Source organism: Diceros bicornis, chromosome 3 (genome assembly GCF_020826845.1).
Source record: "Diceros bicornis minor isolate mBicDic1 chromosome 3, mDicBic1.mat.cur, whole genome shotgun sequence".
In the NCBI taxonomy this organism is placed as follows: Eukaryota; Metazoa; Chordata; class Mammalia; order Perissodactyla; family Rhinocerotidae; genus Diceros; species Diceros bicornis.
The window spans coordinates 70,043,635-70,060,780 of NC_080742.1; the positions used below are offsets into that span (position 1 = coordinate 70,043,635).

At 34.5% G+C, this 17,146-nt stretch overlaps 1 long non-coding RNA gene across 1 annotated transcript; it reads right to left on the reverse strand.

Moving 5' to 3' along the window:
- Positions 1-8,987: 8,987 nt before the first annotated feature.
- Positions 8,988-15,989, reverse strand: LOC131422153 (uncharacterized). Its single transcript, XR_009224039.1, has 3 exons — positions 15,681-15,989; positions 14,230-14,321; positions 8,988-9,284 (listed from the first exon to the last, which is right to left on the reverse strand). It is a non-coding gene; the product is annotated as an uncharacterized LOC131422153 (long non-coding RNA).
- Positions 15,990-17,146: the final 1,157 nt, after the last annotated feature.

A 17,146-nucleotide genomic window follows, 5' to 3' on the forward strand; every position in this document is an offset into this window, starting at 1 on the left:
TCCACATATAACTGAGCTCCTACAGTATTTGTTTTTTCTCTGTCTGATTTATTTCACTTAGCATAATACTTTCAAAGTCCATCCATGTTGTTGCAAATGGCAGGATTTCCTTCTTTTTTATGGCTGAATAATACATGTATATATCACATTTATATGTTATATGTATCTATGTAGATATATATCACTATATATATTATATAGGGCATATACACCAAGAAGTAAGAATCTCAGGGGCCATCTTAGAATTCTGTCTACAATAGACACTTTTAACTTCATTTTTTTGTGTGTGTGTAAGGAAGATCAGCCTTGTGCTAACATCTGCCAATCCTCCTCTTTTTGCTGAGGAAGACTGCCCCTGAGCTAACATCTGTGCCCATCTTCCTCCACTTTATGTGGGATGCTGCCACAGCATGGCCTGACAAGCGGTGCGGTGGTGAGTGCCCGGCATCTGAACCTGGGGCCGTCAGCTGTGGAGCGCGCACATTTAACTGCTACGCCACGGGACCTGCCCAAATTCATTTGTTTTTAAATGTAGCATTTCAGTTCAGAAAGGAATCTATTTATTATTTCCAAAACTCATTTATTTGTAGAAATAAATATGAGTATACACTTGTGGCATTTATTGAGATTAATGCTTATCCTGAAACTGATAGTATTTATATCACCCAGCTCTAAAACCAGATCTGGAGGTCAAATCACATGTATAGAAATACAGAGTTATCTTGTATCCCTAGAAACAATTATACTGAAACTGGAAAGAATCATTCATTACTTTTTATCTATGGATATTTTTGATGGATAGAGATTTTTTTATATATCTATATATGTATATATATCACATTATATCACATATTTTGATATGGTAATATCACTACACCATTTATAAATAATATAGTAAATATTCTTCAGTATATCCTATGTTGTAAGGCAATATATATTCTCTGTACACGTCTCAGTGGCACTAACATATGATAGTGGGGAATAGAAGTGAGAATCCAGCATAATGACAGAAAAAGATAAAGATTTTGAACTAATACAGAATTATTAAATTCTACTATTTTTCATGCTGAAAGAGAATTAAATTTATATCCACTTGTTAGTATATGGTATCTAAATGCAACAGAGGACAAAATTCTGCTTAATATTTCCCTTTCTGAGTTTCAACGTTATTCTTATACTTATGTTTTAGTTTCATAGATCTAAACCATCTTAATAAGCCTTCTACATATAAATAAGTAGATCTACATAGAGAGAAATCTGTAATAGCAAAATCATTCAATTATTTAAACTTCTTTTGAGTTATAGAACAAAACCTACATATTGATATTACCAAAAGTAATTTTAACATGCTATCAGCTGATTGCTTTATTATGTTCCCTTTCAATTTTATTGAAATCAAATTATTGAAAGTTACTCAACTTACAAAGTATTTATTACATCATCCCTCGAGTCATTCACCACCTTAATTTCTTAGAATTATACTAAAAATGTTTTTGTAAGTACATTGGAACTTTGTTCAGTGGATGGTAATCTTAGTTATTCTCTCATCGAGGTAACTCTTTTAACTCAATATATCCTATAAATACTTTATTGACTAATGCATGACAAATATTGAAGAAATAAAAGTATTTCACCCATTGTATTTAGAAAATTCAAGAGAACCAGGGAAATTTTCAAATTATTTATATTTAACTTAAAATCAATATCACCAAACTATATTTCTTCAGCTTTCAAATGTGTGTTCTTTCCAGCTAATGACACATTCTAGAAATGAGTATTGCAAATACAAAAGAATTACTTGCTTTTCAAAATGTGAAAATTCATGTGTGTGTGGGTGTATGTGTGTCTGTCAGCACATTATGTTTTATTGATGCTCTCTTTGCTTTGTCTCACAGGCTTCTCTCTCGAGAGATTTGTTTTCGTATTCCCAAATGTAAGATGTAAAGTCATTAAAAGAAAATTGTCCTTGCTTGCAGATTCCTTTGCTGCCAAATACCTGAATTCAGAACAAGACCCTGTTACTATCTTCAGCCTTCGCCCAAAACAGACACATGTAAAACTGAGGGAAAAGTAGAGTTATTTTAGTTACTTATTAAAAGAAGTGTCCTTTATTTAATTCCCTGTAGATTTTTACACCCTAGGGAAATAAATCTGGTGCTATTTAGGGTAGGTAAGTGTAATAAAAATTTAACTCTATTTTTGATGTTTAACTGCTAACGGATTTCAAGCCCCACCACTCACCCTTCCCCTCCACACCACGGCTGGACAAGCTGATTTAAAGTCTGGGTGCTCCCTCTTTTGGTGCTGGCGGGAAGTTGAAACCACACACGTCCTGGACCCCTGCATGTGAGCCTCTAACCACAATAAAAGCCAAGCTAGTCTCCTTTCCCTAGTCTCTGTAGTCATTTTTGGACATGCTTGGGAGCCTGCCCCTCTCTGCAGAAAGCCTCATGATATGAATAATTAGCCTTTTTGTATCCTTTTTCTGAGCGTGCGCTTGTGAGCACGCGCTTTATCAAGTTAGATATCTTTTGAGCTCTTTGTGTGCAAAACATTTTGTCATCAGCACGAGCAACTTTTTACAAAAGATGTAGCAGCGAGAAGACTATATGGGACAGATGTAGATTAATTTGACATGTCAGGAGAAATAGCATTTTGGCATCAAGATACTTAGATATACCCTTGATACTTGGAAGAGGTAATTCACAACATTGTACCTACAGCCATTAAAAGTCCCGACACAAAGACAGTTAAGTCATATTGTTTCTATGTCGAAAACAGGAAAGAGTTTCATCAGTGCATTATTCTCTATTTGAATGGAATATAATGTCTAAAACTATATCTTGGATTTCTACTAATCAAAAAGCAAATGGTTCATATGGCTTATTTTAAGCGGACTTCAAAACAACAAGGAGTTCTCTCTGAAGATTTCATTCTTTGATTCATCAAACTACTGTGGGTTAATTATTTATAAGAATTGTGCTAAAAAATAAAAAATGATCTGAAGAACTTTAATAGTGATGAGTTTTGCCTCCTTTTTAATATCCGTAATCAAGATGATTGTAGCAACACAAAAATGAAATAGCACTCATTTTGTAGTTAAATTACAGGATGGAAGTCATATAGACAATATTGCTCTTAATTCCAGAAATTTAGATCTAATAGAGAAAAAAATGCAATATCAATAAACAGAAAATCTGAAATCTTCACCCTCATTGGATCTTTGGAGATTTCACTAAGGTCCCTGCCCCTGTCTGGACTTCAGTTCCTCAATCTATAAAAGTCATAATAATAATTTACCTGACAGAATGATACTTTATTGTTCCTTCCCTACTTAAAATGTAAGGTTCTGTGATACATTTTTAGACATGACTATTTGATGAATTCACCTAACCTAAATAATTACTTAGGACGTGTGTGTGTGTGCAAATTATAAACCTTCAAGCTACTAGATTAACATTGGCATGCTGAATGCTATCTAATTACCCAAGTATTCATAGAATTTTTAATGCTGCCTAGACTATTTTCTGCTATTTTTTAATGATAATAATGTCTATATTGGCTTTTGTGAATGTATGTCTTTGGAACCAATTTGCAAGTGCCCTCTTTAATTGACATCTTGGCCCAGTTTCCTCTCAATGATATAGGAGCCACCTGTCATTTTTAATCTGTAAAGATTAAGTCAAGTAACCTCTAACTCTGAAATCTTTATAAGCTGGAAGCAAAGAAGAGATTCTGTTCATGTGAATTCTGACTGACTCGCTGGTTAGCTACTTTGTTGCTCAGACAGCAGTAGTTTCATGAAATGAACAGAGAGATCCACAGATTTGCACTGATGGCAAATTCACTGGACTCATCCAAGGAGTCCTCAAGAACGATTTTTGATCATTGTTGTTTCATGCTTTATCTGTCAGAATTCAGTAGTTGTTTCAGAATCTTTACTTTTAAGACCTAAAAATTTTAATTATTCATCTAAAAATGGGATTAAACAAAAATCCCATATTCTATGGCTTTTGTTGTGATCATATTTTTATTTTGTGCCAATTTTTCAATGGATATTTTCTGCTTTAGGCGTATTTCAGCTTATAAGTCAGGACTGTTTCTGCTATAATTTATACCAAATGCATTTCTTTTCTTTTTGACAAAGCACCTACCCTCCGTAAATGAATGGGTCGGGATGAGATGTGTTCTGGTTATTAAGGATCAGCCAAGTACATGATACCAGACACATAATACAGCCTTCTCTTTTAGTAGACCTTCTATTTGTTATATAGGATGTTAAACAGAACAAGTTATTTCCAGTTTAGAAGACTGGACAGAGTAAATGTCATTGTGATATAAGGACTGTTACAAAACACTGTTCACTCTGCAGTATTTTTCTCAGCAGTTTTGGTGAGATAGCCCTGATCTACTTTGGGTTTGACTTTTCATCAGGACCATTCCTTTGGAACAAAAATATAGAGAATTGTAAAATAACAATAAAAAAAATAATCATTCTATTTATGGCAGTGTGTGGTATATCAGGCAAGGTCTAATTATTTTACGTGTTCTGATTTTTTGAATTCTCAAAAAAAATTCTACAGGTTAGATTGAATTTATTATAGGCTCAATTTTGTAAATGAAGAAAAATAAGCTCAAACTAGATCCTCCCATGGCCACAAGATGGTGGCTGCAGTTCTGTACATTGCATCCAAATATCGTTGTGTGCTTTGCTGCTTCCCTGTCTGCAAGTTCCCCCACACCATAAACATTGCCTAGTGTTGGCGCCATGTGCATCTGGGTTCAATTTGCATGACATCCTCAGACCATAAATAGATTGATAGAAAGATCAATAGATGGGCAGAATGATAGAAGAAGAAACTGTCTTTAGAATTCTGAACTTCTTTTTTGGGCAAACTCACTTTCTGATCTGGTCATCTTTGCAATTTCTGTTCACTAAAGGAAGCCCCCAAATAATTGCAGAAAAGTGAGGAGTATGGGAGCTGTTTTTGACCGAAGGTCTGTCACCAAACGGATAATTATGAAGCAGTTCTAGAAAACTCTTTCATATTTCTTTACAACTAATTAAATTATAGAAACTTTAATTCTTTCTCTTAGAATAACGTGGCATAACATATAACTGTAAGTTGATTACTTGGAGATAAGTTGATACATGTTTTAAAGATATTCTTCATTCTCCAAAGTTCAGTAGGTATGTTTCATAATTGCTTATGTGTACATATTTCTCTCAAAATTTCTTAACTTTATATTTAACAGTCCTATGTTTCTTTAGAATCTGTCTGTAATAAAACAGCTGGTCTCAAAAATAGGTTAAAGCCAAAGTGTTTATTTTCAGGTAAGACCAAGAAGACCCAAATTTATATGTATTTGTAATAACAAAAGTTGTAAGTGTGCTGTTTTATAACAAAACTTTCTTTGAGAATACCAAATACATGAAATGGAGCGGATGATATAGAACAATGGTTAGGAGAACAGTTCAGGAGTCAGATTGCTGAACTGAATTCTTGCTCCATCACATCTCAGCTGTGTAATCTTTGACAAGTTATGGTCAGTGTTTCCATTTCCTCCTGTAAACTGGGGAAATAATAGTAGCCACCTCATAATGTGCATGTGAAGATTAAAAGAGATAATACATGTTAAGTCCTTAAAACAGCTGACGTATGATAAACATCTTAGAAATGTTAACTATTATTATTGTTATTTCTGAGTGATTTAAAATTTTAAGCTTAAATAGAATTATGATTATTCTGGGTATTTTTTAGCCTTTGGGATAAAAACAAATCTCTGATTTCATAAAGCAAGCATTCTAACTATATACCTTTTCCCTTACACATGAATAAAAGCATTTTCTGCAGCCTGTCAATTTTTCTATGTTTTATATTTTTTCTATTACACATGTATAAATATATATAATATTATATATATAATTGTTGTACATCTCTTGGGAAGTAAAACCTTTCTCAGCCTAACTAAATTATACCTTCCCGAACTTCTTCCTTCATTCACTGTTTTCCCTTTGCTCTTAAATAATAAAGCACCTTACCAAACAGCTCTGATTAGAATCAAAGCAGAAAGAAGAAAATGAATAAATGAAAGGGGAAATGCTGCACCATGGCCTGGCCTGGAGACCCGGAGAGAGAGCCATCACCTGGATTGATGCCTGGACACTGATTGCAAACAGCCCGGCCAGGGACCTTCTGTGTGCTCTGCAACCTGATCAGGCAGTAGACAGTGGAGACTGCTGTCTGCCATTTGCAACTCAGTTGTCACTTATGACTGTTGAGCTGGCTTATTCTAGAATTTACTTCAAACTCATGAGGTTCACAGGACTGCTGTTATTATATTAGTTTGGTCGCAGAAAGACTCAATTTTTGTTTTACATTATTCATAAGGTAAAACCCTTGAGCCTCAAGGCAGCAGCTAGGTCCTTTATCATCAGTAACTATTTATAAAAAATTACAATCACTCTTTTCAGGAATGTTGTGCACTGAGTGAAAAGGGGAGAGGTGACGTGAGTATTAAATAACGGATTACTGGGGCCGGCCAGTGGCTTAGTGGTTAAGTGCGTGTGCTCTGCTACTGGCAGCACGGGTTTGGATCCCTGGCGTGCACCGACGCACCACTTGTCCAGCCATGCTGAGGCCGTGTCCCACATACAGCAACTAGAAGGATGTGCCACTATGACATAACAACTATCTACTGGGGCTTTGGGGGAAAAAAAGGAGGAGGATTGGCAATAGATGTTAGCTCAGAGCCGGTCTTCCTCAGCAAAAAAAGAGGAGGATTAGCACGGATGTTATCTCAGGGCTGATCTTCCTCATAAAAAAAAATAAATAAATAAATATGGATTACTTCCTTTTTCTGTTCTGGTATGCATTTCTTTCTGTTTTATAAAAACACAATATAAAAATATCAAACATTACTCAGTAGTTTTTAAATGTTTTTATTTGAAATAATTTTAGTATTATAGGAGGATTGAAAAATAATACAAAAAGTTCCAATTTACTTTTCATTTAGCTTTCCCTCAGATTGATAGTTTAGATATCTATAGTATCATTACCATAACTAAGAAATCAACATTAGTATCATACCATTAACTAAACTACACACTTTATTTGAATTTGACCAGTTTTTCCACTCATATCCTTTTTCTGTTGCAGGATTTAATTGCTAAGTTTTTACATCAGTTTTCAATCCCTATGATAGCATTCGTGAAGGCATCACAATCACCATTTTAGTGCTTTTAAAACTGAGGTTTAAAGAGATTAAACAACTTGCCTGCACATCTAGAAGACATTGGTCTTGTGGCCCCAAATCCAGGGTGCTCTGAAAGACCAGACCATACTGTCTTTCAGCACACAAAATAGATTCACTGCAGAAAGTCTTTACTTTTATACTGGGAACAAAAGAAATGAGCAATATTCTCATTAAAATTTCTTTATACACATAAGTGTGTAGTTTACAATTGTTTTGAAAAACATACATTGACATTTATTTGGCAATAAGTTAATGATATATTTAAGAAGACGAATAAAGGATGGCTAATATCATTGAATTATATTGTATAAACACACGTATTTACTCCCAAAACAGTTTATTTTCAAATTTTCATTTATGGGCTTTTCTGAAAGGCTCAATATTTTTAAATAAGAGTTGATATTAAGGTATTAAAAGTACCACAAAGAACATTTCAAAATAATTTCTTAAAATGCTGCGTTACACTATTTTAATGTAATTAATTAAAAAAAAATTAAGGTAAATGATTCAAAATAAAAGTTATATAAGAAAGAACAACTATTTTCTTCCTTTTCCTTACCCCAACTGACCCCAAATGAAATCACTATTAAGAGTTTCTTAAGAATGCCTCTAGAAAAAAAGAGAACATTTAGAATATTCTATTCTTTGTACTTTTTTCTCGATATAACAATTTTAACAACTTGTACATACAATCATGCGTTATACATTCTATTGACAGCTAAGTATTCCGTTTATTGGCATATTATGATTTATTTTAGAGGTTTTAAATTGATAGCCATTTTTTGTCATTTTCATTTTTATCAAAGCCATAAATTCTATGATGACAGATTAGGCAAATGGGCCCTTGAGAAAATCCATAGAGTGAATTCCTAGGAGGAGAACAAATGGAAAAACGATAAGTGCATTTAATTTTAATAGTTATTTGCAAATTGTCCTTCAAAAACAATTCTAGAAAAATTGTAATATGAGGAAAAACATGAAGGTAACTACCTCACACAGTCTTGCCAACAATGAGTACTAACAAACCTCTAAAAATTATGTTTACCCATTAGGTTGCTGTAAAAGGGACCATGATTTTGTTTTGATTCATATTGACTTAATTATGAGGTGGAATATCTTTTCAGATGCTTACCGGCCTTTCATATTTTTTGTCATAAAAACATTTTTTCAATTTATTTCTCCCTGATCTATTTTTGTCATTTATTTTTGCTACTCTATTTCTTATTGATTATATTGTTAAACTGAGGATATTAGCCCATCATCTCATAGGTGCTTCATCTCCTACTCCAATTTTTTATTTCTATTTGACTTTATATATGGCAAGTTTTCCATTCAGAAGAATTTGTTTTTGTTCTGATGGTTATTTTAGGCCATCAAAATTATCAATCATGTCCTTTCTAGTTTCTGGACTTTTGGTCAGGCTTAGAAAATTTTTACTCACTCCAAGATTAAAAAAAGTAAACTTGACAGATGCACACACGTGTGTGTCTGTGTATTTAGCAGTTTTACTGAAACTACTATTCACGTGCTATAAAATTCACTCATTTCAATAAGTGTACAATTCAGTACCAGAATCCAACATGAGAACATTATTATCACCACTAAAGATGTCTTGTGTTCGTTTGCAGTCAGTTTCTATTCCCATCCTCACTGTCTGAATAGAGTTGTCTATTCCAGATATTTCATATTAATAGTGTCAAACAAAAATAATATAGTCAGTCATTTTTTTAGCAAAATGAGTTTATTCGGGAATAGCAGAGAATTGCAATTCAGAGCAAGTAAGCTATGGCAGCCATAGGCAAGTCCAGAGAGACAAAGAGCAGGTTAACTTTTATATCAGGTTTTAGGAGAAAATTGGGAAGGGCTGTTTTAAATGGAAGTTCATTGGAGGAAGGCAAGAGTTCAGAGTGGTGATGGCTTCTCATCAGCTGAGCTGGAGCATTTCTCTTTGGCTGACCTGTTGCTAGGTTAGGAGGAAATTTTCCTTCCTCTTTGCTGAGATAGAAAGAAGGTCCTTTCTGTGGAGTCTGAAAACAAGGGAGTGATAGAGAGTGAGAGCTCCCAGTTCTGATCTTCCTGTCTCCGTTTTAGATAAGGTTTCCTTTATTTACTTTCACAATAGAATCACACAATATGTAGTCTTTTGTGTCAGGCTTCATCCACATACTGTAATGGATTTAGGATTCATCTATGTGCTAGCGTGTAGTAAGTCATCCAATCCATGAATGTACATGTGTATACATTTACTTATATTTTTAAAAATTTTTCTTAGCAGTATTTTGTAGTTCTTCTCAGAGCACAAGTTTTGCACTTCTTTTGTTAGATTTAATCCTAAGTATATATATATATATATATATATATATATATTTTTTTTTGTGAGGAAGATTAGCCCTGAGCTAACATCTGTTACCAATCCTCCTCTTTTTGCTGAGGAAGATTGGCCCTGGGCTAACATCCATACCCATCTTCCTCCACTTTATATGAGACTCCGCCACAGCATGGCTTGACAAGCAGTGCGTCGGTGCGTGCCCAGGATCCGAACCTGCAAACCCCGGGCTGCTATAGCAGAGTGCGCGAAGTTAACTGCTACACCACCAGGCTGGCCTGTAGTATATTCTATTTTTTGATAATATTGTGAATGAAAATATTTTATTTTATTTTCAGATTTGCATTTCTATTATATGGAAATGTAGTTTTTAAAAATATATCGTGACTCTGCTGTCATCCATATAAAATGCTCTAGTAGATGAAGATGATTTTATTTTGGAAAGTGCACTGAATTAGCCGTCACAATTATATATATTTATATATATATAAAATTTGCATTAAAATGTATGGATTTAGGTTTAGATAATTTTAACAAATTTACTTTGTAGGTTAGAGAACATTCCACGGTTGGGCTTTGTAGGATATTAGTGTCCCTGGTGCTGGCATACCAAATTTCAGTAGCATCCTCTCACCAATCATTATGGCAACCACAAAAGAATCTATAATTTTTTTAAAAATGCTCCCTAGAAAACTTAACTATGCTCTGCTGTGAATCACTCTGCAGAGCTTACAGTGTAGTGTCTGAGCCTGTGGTTCCCCAACAGTGACTATGTCTTACGCTTTATAGGGCTACGTTAGTTCCTGGCACGGAAGCATTTATATGTCTGTTAAATAACTGTATTTTGAATGAAACCTTGGAGATTTCCAGTGATAAATTTACCATCTAGTTGAGATTATTTCACGGATGGGGCCTCATCCATATTTATTGCTTCACTCTACTGTTAGTGCTTTGCACATAAAGGGCTCATTGACTTCATTTTACAGGTTGAGGAAATGAAAATCAAGGAATTTAAATGACAGAACTGTTATATATTTTTTTTAATTGAGAGAGAATTTCAGTTTGACTTAAAATATCTTTGAATTGGTAAAGATCATGGAGATCATTTAGTTTAATTGGCCAATTAGAAAACAAATCCCTTCTATAGCTTCACTCACAGTTATCCAGGCTGCTTAAAAACCTCCACTGATGTAGTTAATATACTTAATAGACATGAATACTTGAGAAGGCAGCTTTTTGTTTTGCTAGGAAGCTATAAATATTTAAGTAGTGAATTTAAATGTCTCCTTCCATTTAATCATATTTAGTCATATGTTTGCCCTCTGGAAGAGTATAATTTGCTTCCAATATGGAAATCATAGCTTGCTACATAAGCAAACTCAGCTGTAATGTTTCCCTTTGGCATTCTCTTCTCCAGGCACAATGAAACATATATATTCAACTTTCTTGATTTAGTTTTATTTTTAATCCCTAATAAGCCTGGTCACCTTCTTCTAAACTGTTTAATTCTTCAATAGCCTTCCTAAAATGTGGTGCTGAAAATTAAATATGACACTCTATGTATTTTTAGTGAAACTCGTGTAGTCCTTTTTTAAAGCAATAATCTCATTATTTTGTAGATGTTTGTTTATCCATTTGTATTTCCTTGCAAGACTAGGAACTCTTTGATGACAAATACTTTATCTTATTACCTCTACATGATAAGTTGAATTAAAATTATTGAAATGTGTTAAAATCTTTATACGGTACCAGACCGTGGCTATGTATTTAGCTATGATGTTAGAGTGTTGAAGATGAGATGTTGACACGTTTTTTAACAAGGTTGTGCAAAATTATTCCTGCCGTATCCTTTGTCATGTTGATTGTGTGTTATCTTTTGATACAATTGGGTATAGAATTGCCTGATTCTGGATGTGGACAATATTGTTCTGTTAAGCCTTCCAAAAGTAAAAAGTATGAGTAGAGAAAATAATTTTTCCTAGAAGACCCAATGCTTGTAAAACTAAGATACAGTTTTTTAATCATAGTTTTCTCTCTTCTGAACATCTCTAAAAACTCTATTCACTGACGTTCTCCATAACATTTGATTTTGCAGGAAAAAATGTTATAATATCAGTACATTTAACAGTCACAAAATTTTTAGATATTTCAAATTTTGTGTTGTCCATATTATATGCATTGCCACTCATTGCTTTCATTCATTGCCAGTCCTAAAACCTCCTCTTCTGAGCCTAGATGCTTGTGAAAAACGTTTTTTGAGTATCCGCCATATTTGCTCCCCCTGGTCTTCAGAACAATAAAAGACTCTCCTCTTTGTGCCCTTTGCTCAAACGATGTTTACTTAAAAGCATCTCCCATATTTTTAAGATATTCCTATTTTTTTCTTAAAAAGTGCTGTGTGTATGTGTGTGTGTGTATGTGTGTTTCCTACATCCAACAATGGCACTTACTCTAGAATTTAGCATTTTTTTACTCTGGGTTTTTTTTTTTTTTTTGCATATTTTCTTTCCACTGCCTTCTCTCTACTCTGTTTTTCATCTCTCTCTCCCAGAGATCAGTCAAGTTATCTGCCGTAGACAAACATTATCCCCCTTAGTCAACACTAGTTGTCATGATTGGGAGAATGCTACTACATTTGTGTGCAGGGACCCCAGGATCCTAATATCCTATAAAAGCCCAAAATAGTCCCAACCCAATCAAGAACTGTTCTGTAACAAGCTGATAATTTCATTTAACTCCTCATGTGACTTTGCTAAGCTCAGTTTTTTTAAGCCTATGGCATAATGACACCTTCCTTCCTAGGAGTTTTGTGTGTTAAAAAACATAAGGTGAACAAGATCTTTCTTTCGTAACTGCTGGGAATGCAAAATGGTACAGCCACTTTGGAAGACGCTTTGGTGGTTCCTTATGAAACTAAACATACTCTTGACCATATGATCCAGCAATCATGATCCTTTGTATTTACCCCAAGTTGAAAACTTATGTTCACACAAAAACCTGCACACAGATGTTTATATAGCAGCTTTATTCACAATTGCCAAAATTTGGAAGCAACCAAGATGCCCTTCAGTAGGTGAATGCGTAAATAAACTGTAGTACATCCAGACAAAACAATATTGTTCAATGAATGTTATTCAACAAAATGAGCTATCAAACCATGAAAAGATATTAAGGGAACTTAGATGCATATTACTAAGTGAAAGAAGCCAATTTGAAAAGGCTACATATGATTCCAATTATATGATATTCTGGAAAAGGCAAAACTATGGAGACAGTAAATAGATCAGTGTTTGCCAGAGTTGGAGTTGGGGCGGGATAAATGGGTGGAATACAGAAACTTTTTAGGGATGTGGAAATACTCTGTATGATACTATAATTATGGATACATGTCATTTTACATTTGTCTAAACCCATAGCCATCCCTGATGATCTAGTGGTTAAGATTTAGCACTCTCACTGCCGTGGCCTAGGTTTGTTTCTCAGTCAGGGAACCTGTAACCTGCCTGTCAGTCGTCATACTGTGGTGGCTGCATGTTGCTGGGATGCTGAAAGCTATGCCACTGGTATTTCAAATACCAGCAGAGTCATCCATTGTGGACAGATTTCAGTGGAGCTTCCAGACTAAGGCAGACTAGGAGGAAGGACCTGGCCACCCACTTCTGGAAAAATTGGCCATGAAAACCCTATAAATAGCAGCGGAGTATTGTTTGATACAGCATCAGAAGGTGAGAGGATGGCACAAAAGACCGGACAGGGTTCAGCTCTGCTGTACTGAGTGGAATCAATTTGACTTCACTAACTAAAACCCATAGAATGTACAACACTAAGAGTGAACCATAGGTAAACTATGGCAGTAAGGTGATTATGATGTGTCAATGTAGATTCATCAGTTGTAACAAATGTACTGCTACTCTGGTGGGGGATGTTGGTGATGGGGGAAGCCATGCATGTGTGTGGGCAGGGAGATATGGGAAATCTCTGCACTTTCCTCTCAATTTTGCTGTGTACCTAAAACTGCTCTAAAAAAATAAGCTTAATTAAAATAAAAAACACAATGAGAGGCCAGCCAGTGGCGTAGCGGTTAAGTGTGCACACTCTGCTTCGAGGGCCCGGGGTTCGTGGGTTCGGATCCTGGGCATGTATCGACGCACCGCTTGTCAAGCCATGCTGTGGCAGTGTCCCATATAAAGTAGAGGAAGATGGGCACGGATGTTAGCCCAGGGCCAGTTTTACTTAGCAAAAAAAGAGGAGGATTTGCAGATGTTAGCACAGGGCTGATCTCCTCAAAAAAAAAAAAAAAAGATACACAGATTTTAACTTAATTAAATTCCGATAAATTTAATAGGCAGAAAGTGCTTAGGGGATAACCATACAGACTCTCATATTTACTTAGAATCTTTCCCAATAATCTAGAAGAGAGGATAAGCATCCCAGGAATTAGATATAAAGTTGATAATAGGAAGGTATGTTAAACACACCAGTTGAGATAGAAAAAATAATACTAAGAGTCAACATAAACTAAATATTAAAAAAGTGGTATAATTATAAAAATTAAATTGAATTACATACTCATCTCTATAAACACCCTAGGGAACGTATGTCTGTCACTTCTTAGAGAGCTGTCGAAGGCAGGGTCACTTACATACCCTTTTTGCTAATTCACTGGATGTAGAAGACCACGAACAGAAGCCTCAGGCACTCTCAGCTTTGACTTTCTGATTGTAGCAGATGAGAAAAACTGTGAATGAAAAAAGTCATATTTGTTGTCCCTTGGAATAGATTTCTTTGGATAAGCCACTATTCTCAAATCAGAGTAGCTCCATGGCAATCAGCACTTCTTTCTTGTCTTCTGCCCCTTTGCCTTTGTGGGCCATCTGAGTACTACAAGTAGGCAGGAACATTCTTTTTAGTTTGGTTTGGTTTGTATTTTCCTCTTGTCTCTTAATAAATGCATGGACCCCTGTTATATTCTATTCCTGAGAGAAGTATGACCAAAGGTGAAGAGAAAGGAAAAATATATAAATGGATCCAGTAAATGAGAATACGTGACAAAGTGCAAGGTAAGAGGGCAAGTGAAATTTATTGGGTTATACGTTATATCTACTTTAACACAAGGCAAATATAGGACATTTTCAATAATTCCTAAGACAATGCTTTGATTATATGAACCTTATTCATTTTTATTAATATCAGTATAATTTATAGGAGTTGAAGTCAGCATGAATTAAAATTACTAATGAGAATGAGTGCGGGTCCCTGATATTCAAGAAAGAGTGATTTATCTGGGAATTAAAATTCATGTGACAAAAAGATCATCACACTTTTCGATAGATATTCAAGTTACTAATCAGAAATAGGGTTGCCTTTTATTAATACCAATTCATCCACCTTGTTATTAATCTTAACGACTAGTTGTAATTGAGAAAAATAAAAATCTAGCATTATAGAATGGCAGAGGTTTTTATTCTTTTCTGGGTTTTTTTGCTGCTTGTTTTGTTTTTTGCTAAGCTCTGACATTGGCTCATTTTAGAGTAGCAAAGTTCACAAACATGAGAACAAATAGAGAGTGAAATAATATTTTGTAAGAAATGGTAGCTGTGCCATCCCAGAGGCAATTAAATCTGATGAACAAAACACCAGAAGGTGCACTGTACACTGGGGATGGATCTAGTCTTAGCAGGGGGATTCAACAGCCTGCATTAGATGATAACTTTATTATTTTGCTTAAATACGTGGTTGGCTCTTAAATTTATTCCCAGGTCTATATGAGATATCAATATTTATAAAAACTTCAGTTATCAATTGAGATTGTTAAGATACTGGGAGGAACAAATATATGGACTTAATCTTATTTTCTCTCAAATCAACTCTTTCTTTTATCAAAATTTGATTGGAATGGTCTTTTTCAAACATTTCTGAGTTATGTTTCTTTGTATACATTGTTATTAGCAAGCATGATGTGATTTACACATATTATGGGAAAATCTTTAATTTACAAATACATATAAAATTATTTAAATATAACTTGAAAAATACTTTAAAAATTCTTAAATAGGCCTATCTTGGAAAAATAAAAATAAATTTAAAAGAAACATACCTGTGGTTTTGTGCTCTGTTTTGTATTGCTCTTCATGTTCTTCAAGATATAAGTATTTTTTATCTCCATGAGTGAATCTCTGAGGGTGTTCCCGCAGCTTCAATCCTCTGAGTGGAAAATTTCATCTAGTCAATATCTCATATGATTCGTATTTAACTTACTCAGGAGGTTTTAAGTGGCACAAGAAACCATTGAAATAATAATTCCTGAAAAAAATGCACTATGCATTATTTGTTCTGCCCTCAATAAGTGACTTTTATTCAGTACGATACTTGGGAAGCCACTTTTTCCTTATAGTTTTTCTTGCTTCGTGATACCTTAGGGAAAGGAAAAGTAGTAGACTTTTTAAAATATAGGAAGAAATATAAAGCCAACCACATAAAAATGAAGAAACTTATGTTTATACATTCAAGGGGTTGTGGAACTGGAAACTCGTTTTAGCAGTGTTAGTTACCAAAATTAAGTAAAGTGGAAAGGTTTTTCTTAGATTCTATTCAAGTGAGTTTAATTACAATATCACAAATGGACCATAGATGAAGTGATATTTCAAATAAGACTCATATTGGGTTACAACAGAAATAGGTATATAATACGAAGCACATACGTAGTTTTACATTTTCTAGTAGTCACATTTAAAAAAATAACAAAAAAAAAATGGAATTATTTTTTAAATTTAAACCAATATATCCAAAATAGTACCATTCAATATGTAATCAATGTAACAAACTATTGATAAAGTAATTTTTATTAAGTTTTTGGAATCCATTGAACAGTGGGTGATTAGAATGCCTTAAAAATAAATAATTTAACTTTTTAATAATTATGGTTTTCTAATAAGATAATTAATTTCCATAGTGATACTGGAGGGATGTTTGTCCTAAATGTGGGAAGCAAGGAGCTTGCCCTCCCAACTGAGTCTATCAGAACTACCTTGGGATTTTTGAAAGTGTTACCACCCTTGTCTCTGCTCGCTGCAAGATATGCCAATAGTCAAGAGTATAGGTGGTGGGAAAGAAAGGACTTTTTATTACAGCTTGCTAGCAAGGAGTAAGATGGCCGACTCATGTCTGAAAGAACCATCTTAAGGGGGCACAAAATCTTACAGCAGTTATATAGGCTGGTGGGTTATAGGGGAGGGGGTTAGGAATGTTGACCCTCTGGTGTTACAGACTGGGTGTTGCCACACCACATCTTTCAGTTTTCATTCATGATGGCTATTAGCATAGACTCTCTGTTCAGGAGTCCACATACCTAAAGAACTCAAAAGAACAAAGTTGAGATCTTATTGCAGCTAGGAGGTACATGCACAAGCAGGGGTCATAAAATCTACGGAGAAGTTAGATCTCCTGGAGGGTGCAGATCCAGCTGGGTTAGTTAGTCAGAGGTCATTCAAAGTTACAATAGAGTTTCTTTTCTACAATATGACTTCCCTTATGTCAACCTAGTGTTGAGCTGGTATCAAAAGG